The sequence below is a fragment of the Adiantum capillus-veneris genome, chromosome 30 (assembly GCF_014529385.1).
Source record: "Adiantum capillus-veneris isolate H3 chromosome 30, ASM1452938v2, whole genome shotgun sequence".
In the NCBI taxonomy this organism is placed as follows: Eukaryota; Viridiplantae; Streptophyta; class Polypodiopsida; order Polypodiales; family Pteridaceae; genus Adiantum; species Adiantum capillus-veneris.
Genome location: NC_140960.1, coordinates 93,693,808 through 93,700,739, shown reverse-complemented (window position 1 = coordinate 93,700,739; position 6,932 = coordinate 93,693,808).

Below are 6,932 nucleotides of genomic sequence, written 5' to 3'. Positions count from 1 at the left end.
GATACTAATGTTTCATCAAATGTAAATGATAGGAATCAAGAAGAGTTAGACTTGTCTAATTTTCTAAAAGGATTCCAAGATGTGTTCATCGATGATATCCCTATGGACTTACCTCCAAAACGAGGGGATGATGACCATCGTATTGAGCTCCTTCCTAGAAGCTCACCACCTAACAAGCCTCCTTATCGAGTCTCACAAGCTCAACAAGAGGAGATCATGAGGCAAGTACAAGAGCTGGTAGACAAAGGGATGGTGAGGCCTAGTTCCTCTCCCTTTTGTTCTCCAGTCCTTTTAGTGCAAAAGAAAGATGGTACAAACCGTATGTGTGTGGACTATCGAGCACTAAACCATATCACTATCAAAAACAGATTTCCCGTACCTCGGGTAGAAGATCTGTTTGATAAGCTACAAGGCTCTACCTACTTCAGTAGGATTGACCTTAAGAGTGGCTATCATCAAATAAGGATAGTGGATGAAGATATCTTAAAGACCGTGTTTCGCACAACGTTTGGTCTTTATGAATATCTAGTCATGCCTTTTGGCTTGACTAATGCACCAGCTACGTTCAATCGTTTGATGGAGAAAATTTTTAGACCATATCAAAAATTCACTGGAGTGTTCTTTGATGATATCATCATCTACTCCAAGTCTTTGGAGGAACATAAGCAGCATCTCCAAGTGATTTTTCAAGCATTGAGGGAGAACAAGCTTTATCTCAACCAAAAGAAAAGCGAATTCTTCCTTCAAGAGATTCAATACTTAGGTCATATTATCTCTAAAGATGGTATCCAAATGGATCCATCAAAGTTAGAAGTAATAAAAGCATGGCCTAACCCAAGAAATCTACATGAGCTAAGAAGCTTTATTGGTATGTGTGCATACTATAGACGCTTCATAGCAAAATTCTCTCAAGTAGCAGGACCACTACACGACTTAACTAAGAAGAACGTTAAGTTTGTATGGACTGCTAAGGAGCAAAATGCTTTTGAAAAACTCAAAGAGAAGCTTACTTCCCAACCAATCCTTATGCTTCCGGATCTCTCAAAGCCATTTGAGGTCCAATGTGATGCTTGTGGTGATTGCCTTGGAGCGGTTTTGCTTCAAGAAGGGCATGCCATAGCATATGAGAGCCGAAGGCTCAATGGTGATGAACGAGTCTTGGGCATTTATGAGAAAGAGCTTTTAGCTGTTCTACATGCCCTAGACACATGGAAGCACTACCTATTGGGGACTCCATTTATCCTACGAACTGACCACCAAAGTCTCAAGTATTTCATGACGCAAACCAAGCTTTCCGACAAACAAATGAGGTGGGCAAATTTTCTTTCGCAATTTAATTTCCATATTGCTCACATAGCTGGTAAGCACAATCAAGTTGCCGATGCACTTTCACGACGACCAAAAGTTAATGCGGTGTCTATAGCTACTCACAATGATCTATCCTCTATGATAGATGAGTATGCTACTGATCCTGACTTTAGAGACATAATGTCAGCCCTTGCTTTGGGGAAGAAAGAGGAACCATTCACCTTGCAGGATGGTTATCTTCTCCACGGAAATAGGCTATGTGTTACCCATTCCCTTCATGAGAAGGTTATGTATGAATCCCATGCTCCTCCATATGTGGGGCATAGAGGTATTCAACCTACTCTCCGAGGAGTAGAGACGTATTTTTATTGGCCTACCATGAAAGTGGACATACAAGAGTATGTATCAAAATGTGTAGTATGCCAAAAGACCAAGTATGATAGAGGGAAGCAACCTGGATTACTCCAGCCATTGCCTATTCCAAATTCACCATGGGAGAGTATATCCATGGATTTCATCTTTGGATTACCCAAGTCTATCCATGGGAATACAGGAATATGGACAATAGTCGATAGGTTTAGCAAGCAAGCACATTTCATTCCTGTCAAAAAGACTATTAAGGCACACCAAATGGCAACTCTCTTCATATCTCTGATTTTCAAACACCATGGATTACCCACATCCATCGTGTCAGATAGAGATCCTAGAATGACCAGTAATTTCTGGAAAGGTCTCTTTGAAAATCTAGGAACAAGATTGAATTTCTCTTCGGCCTATCACCCACAAATGGATGGCCAAAGTGAGATAGCCAATCTTACGATACTCGATCTACTCAAGACTTATGTTACCGAAGTAGATCAACGCTCACAATGGGAAAAGTATTTACCTCTAGTAGAGTATGCCTACAATAATACTGTACATACTTCTACGGGGAAAGCACCTTTCGAGATCATAGAGGGAAGACCTAAAAGTCCCTTGCTACTGAAAGTACATGGGAAGATCTTCGCCGCCGATGAGTATAGCCGTGACCTACAAGAATCTTTTCAAAAGATTAGGGAGGCTATAGCCATCTCTCAACAAAGGCAAAAAGCTGCTGCTGATAAGCACAGAAGAGCCTTAATGTTCAAAGAAAATGATTGGGTCTTACTCAAGTTTCCTAAGGCTCGATTAAGGCAAACGACGGGCAAAAATCCTACGGGCCATCAAAAGTATTATGCTAAACTAGCAAAAAGATACTATGGTCCTTTCCAAATCTTGAAGCCTATCAATGAGACAGCTTATCAACTCAAGTTGCCCAACCATTGGATTATACACAATGCCTTTCATGTAAGCTTACTTAAGCCCTACAAAGGAGAGCCACCAATTGAACCAATTATTGAAGACCCTCCCGAAGTCGAAGACCAAGAAGAGGTGCTACAACCCGAAGCTGTCCTTCGGCATGAAGACAAGGTACTACGACATGGTAAGATAATCCGACGGTATCTTATTAAGTTCAAAAATTATCCTTTTGAAGATGCTAAATGGATGCAAGGAGTACAACTTAAGGATAGTATGAACCTTGTCAATGCTTACAATGCTACATTAGAGTAAGCAAATGTACAAATTTCTTTTAAATGACTCATGTTTTTGTCTTATATGACTAGTCCTCTTTTTAATTGTGCACAAATTTAACTAGTATGCATGCTTAGAATCATGTTTGTGATGACGACGTCTCTCAAACACCAAGTAGAATTTGTCACTCTACTTTGGGAGAATGAAATGGACTAAAGAGCAGACATGCTTGCGGCAGCTATGTCTCCCAAGCACCAAATGGATTAGTCATCCATCTTGGAAAGATGTTGTAGGGTAAAAAGGGATCCTTTACCCGCTAAGTACGATTGACTAATGACTAAGACTTTATCTCTTCTACCTCATAGTCGAGGACGACTATGATTTCAAGAGAGAGGTAATGTCATAAAATCTAATATCTAACCAACCCAAATGATTTTCTCATATTAAATTGATCACTTAATGTGGGAGAATAAACGGGAACAAGTGTTAAGATATAGATATGTGCTTATAGATCTATCTCAACACGGGGCCAATGGTAAAGGGGCCCAAAAGGGAGATGGTCTATCAAAGAGCAAGGCTAACCAATGGAGCATAAGACCTTAGGGTTAGCTTCATTGAAGACCTCCAATAAATGTGTGTAAAAGTCCTTTGACCTTAGGTAAGCTAGGGCTGAGCTTGAGGTGGGAACCCGGCCCAAGCTCGAGGTGCTTGTCCTGCTTGAGGTGCTTGTCGTGCTTGAGGTGTTTGTCATGATTGAGGTGCTTGATTAAGATGCTTGAGGTGCTTGACTGGCTCCATGCTTGAGGTGCTTGACTTGCTGCATGATTAAGGTACTTGAGGTGCCTTGAGAAGCTTGCCTAAGATGCTTGTGGGAACACCCCCTAGTTCAAGTGCTTTGTCATGCTTGGTGAGTAAGGTGCTTGATCACCTAAAGGCAAAAGCATTCCTACAAGAGGGGGGGCGAGCCCTTTTCCTAGGGGCTAGAGAGAGAACACCCACTCACACACACAAGGGAAGCCCCAACTTGAAGAGGCAGCAAGGACACATGTCAGGTCCCTACCCATGTTACCTTCATGTCTTGCTTGAAGCCTATTGGCTAGACTTCAAAGGGGTCCAATGATAAATTACTTGAATTATCTAAATAGGGCGTTGGGGCAATGGAGAAGAGTAAATTGATTGTGCACATTATGCTCATTGCAAGTTCGAGAGTCTAAGTACCACACACTACTAGAGTGCTCAGCTTTTGATCACATCCGAAGTTGCTTCTCTCACATTTTCAGCCATAACTTAGACCTACACACTTTCCTCTCCCAGCCAAAGTGTGGGCTCTCCATTGCGACTCTCATCACTACAATTTTGGAGCATCGAGAGTCACTCATCAGCCATACACATACTACATCATATGTAACTTTGGTCCCATAGGTCATATTTGACCTCCGAGGACGATAATAAAATCTATCTATCTATCTATCTCTCTCTCTCTCTCTAACTACACACACACACACACACACTCACTACACACACACCCTCCCCTCCCCCCCATACAGCACCAGCTGCCTCTCTCTCCCCCATTCTCGTCCTCCCTCTCTCTGTGCACCAGGCACCGAAAAATAATAATAATAATAAAAATATATATATATAAATAACTTACACCCCCGTTCCCACACACACCCTTGCCATATACACCCACACACGTATACACACATACACCCCCCTATAAACACATAAACACATACACACACTACCCCACACATGCACGCACATATTCTGAAAAAAACACAGCACACATACACGCACACATCGAAGAAAATAGGAAAACACGAAGGAATCGACATCGACGCCAAAGAGAAGAAAGACGGCCAAGTCGCGTGCCGCCGACACCGAAACAAGAAAAGTCGTCGAAGGAATGTCCCAGCCGACCCCGAAAATGATGAAGGTGCTACACCGACCCACCAACTAAGGCTGTCGTTCACCGGCATTGCATCCACCACGCCCTCTTCAGTGAAATCCATAGGTTGTCATCATTTTTCCCAGTTTTCAAACCAAATCTCGTAAAAATCCTAATTTGTAAATTATCACCTCTCTCTAGGTGATGTCCACAAAGGCCCACCTAGGAGTTTTTCTTTATAATATTCCCCAAGACAAAGCAAGGGTCAACCGTCCAGGACCCACCGCCTTGCTTTGTCTCCCCTGATTAGAACCCTTAATCTAATCAGACTGCCCTAAACCTAAAGGAGCCAGCACCTATAAAAAGGCACTGAGAGATCACTATCAGGGGGGGCGGCAATTTCATCAGAGGTGAGAACTTGGTAGTATTTTGGTGGGAGGGATTGGCAATACTTGCATCACGAGAGAGGGAATTTAGTGTAGCATTGTGGGAATGAGCACTACGTGAAGAAGCCATGTCTACACCTGGACTCCAATGGTCGCCACACACACACTCACACTAGTAGAAATCCTCATGTCTATGAGTCACCTCTAGAGAACGCACTATTAGGCTCACTATCTCTCCCTCTATCTCTCTATCACCATGATTGCCACCTCGTCGGAATAAGGTTGCTGTAAATATTGTAAGTAAATAGTTTTCCCTCACACCCTGAGGGTTTTCATCACCTGCGTCATTCTCTCTCTCTCTCTCTCTCTCTCTCTCTCTCTCTCTCTCTCTCTCTCTCTCTCTCTCTCTCTCTTCTCTCAGTGTCTAGAGTTTGTGATATCTCCAATCATCGTTGTCCGCATCCTAGCCGCTCAAAGCTAGGTGGTGCCCCTTGTTCGCTTCACCGTGGTTGGCTCGGCGTGCATCGGCTCCTGGCATTTCGAGGCCATCGGGGTTTGTGTCGCGCTTTGCGCTCGTCAGCATATCTGCTGAGAATGACTGCAAAACCAAAAAATCAACACCACTGCAATCACACACAGCTGTCTGAAGGACACTATCACCCTCAACCGTATCAGAGGCATCATAGAATAATGCATCGGTCTCTGGCTCAACTGATGACTGACAAAGATGTGCATCCCCTGAGATACCACTATTTGCGTTAATGTCACCACAAGGCAAACGCACAACCTTCTCTCCATGCAGCACATCCACAAAAGAGACACGTCTCGTCCCTCGCTCCAAACAAGGGTGCAAATACACAGAGACTACACCGCCTTGTGTGTCAGAAATACCAGACCACTCCTAGCACCTCTAGCTATCACCAGTGATCCCCTATGCATCTAAAATGATCACTCTCCAAGTAGTACACAATGTCCACTACTCTGCAACTAACACACTGAAATGAGACTTTGGCTGAGGCTTGGTACATAACGTACATCTCGTAGCGTAAGCAATGCACCACTAGGTAAGGACATGCATACATCTCCAGCACCCTCTATGTCATATGCTGAACCATCAGCAAATTGCACACAATCAAGTCTCCCACTAGAGAAAGAGAAAAACAAATCATGACGTGGCATCACGTGAAAAACTACATGCTCGTCTAGTAGAAAACGCGTAGATAATGTGCTATCCCAAGATATAAAGTAGTATGAAGGCAAGCTACTCAAAAGTGACATGCCCGTCACATGCATACTCTCTAGCATCTATCCTCATAGTTGCACCATGCATCTTCCTCTTTTGCTGCCTCATACTGAAGCAATTACGCCTAATATGCCCATCATGGCTGCACTGCCAACATGTCAGTCGCGATCGTGAGCGAGAATGACCTCTAACGTGAAGCGTCTCCATATCCATGCCAAAACTATGGCAAACAATGCTTGAGATCACAAGACTCTCCCACTGGAGAGAAAACCATTGTCTCAAGCAAAGAAGGTGAGTGAACGATCAAGTTCACTAGCCTCTGCAATAGGCATACATGTCTGGCAAAATTTCAACAGAGTCTCCTCTGTAACTAGAGCAAAAACTCAACAGCAAATCGCAATGGAGGCAACAAAAAATGCCCAAATGGCCAATCCAAGAATGTACTCGTCCGAAATCACCTCACAAAGTCATACATAGAGCCAAACCGCTCTAGTCGGAGTATCACTCAACGGCGCCACAAATGACATACATATGTGAGTGACTTCTGCTAAAATGT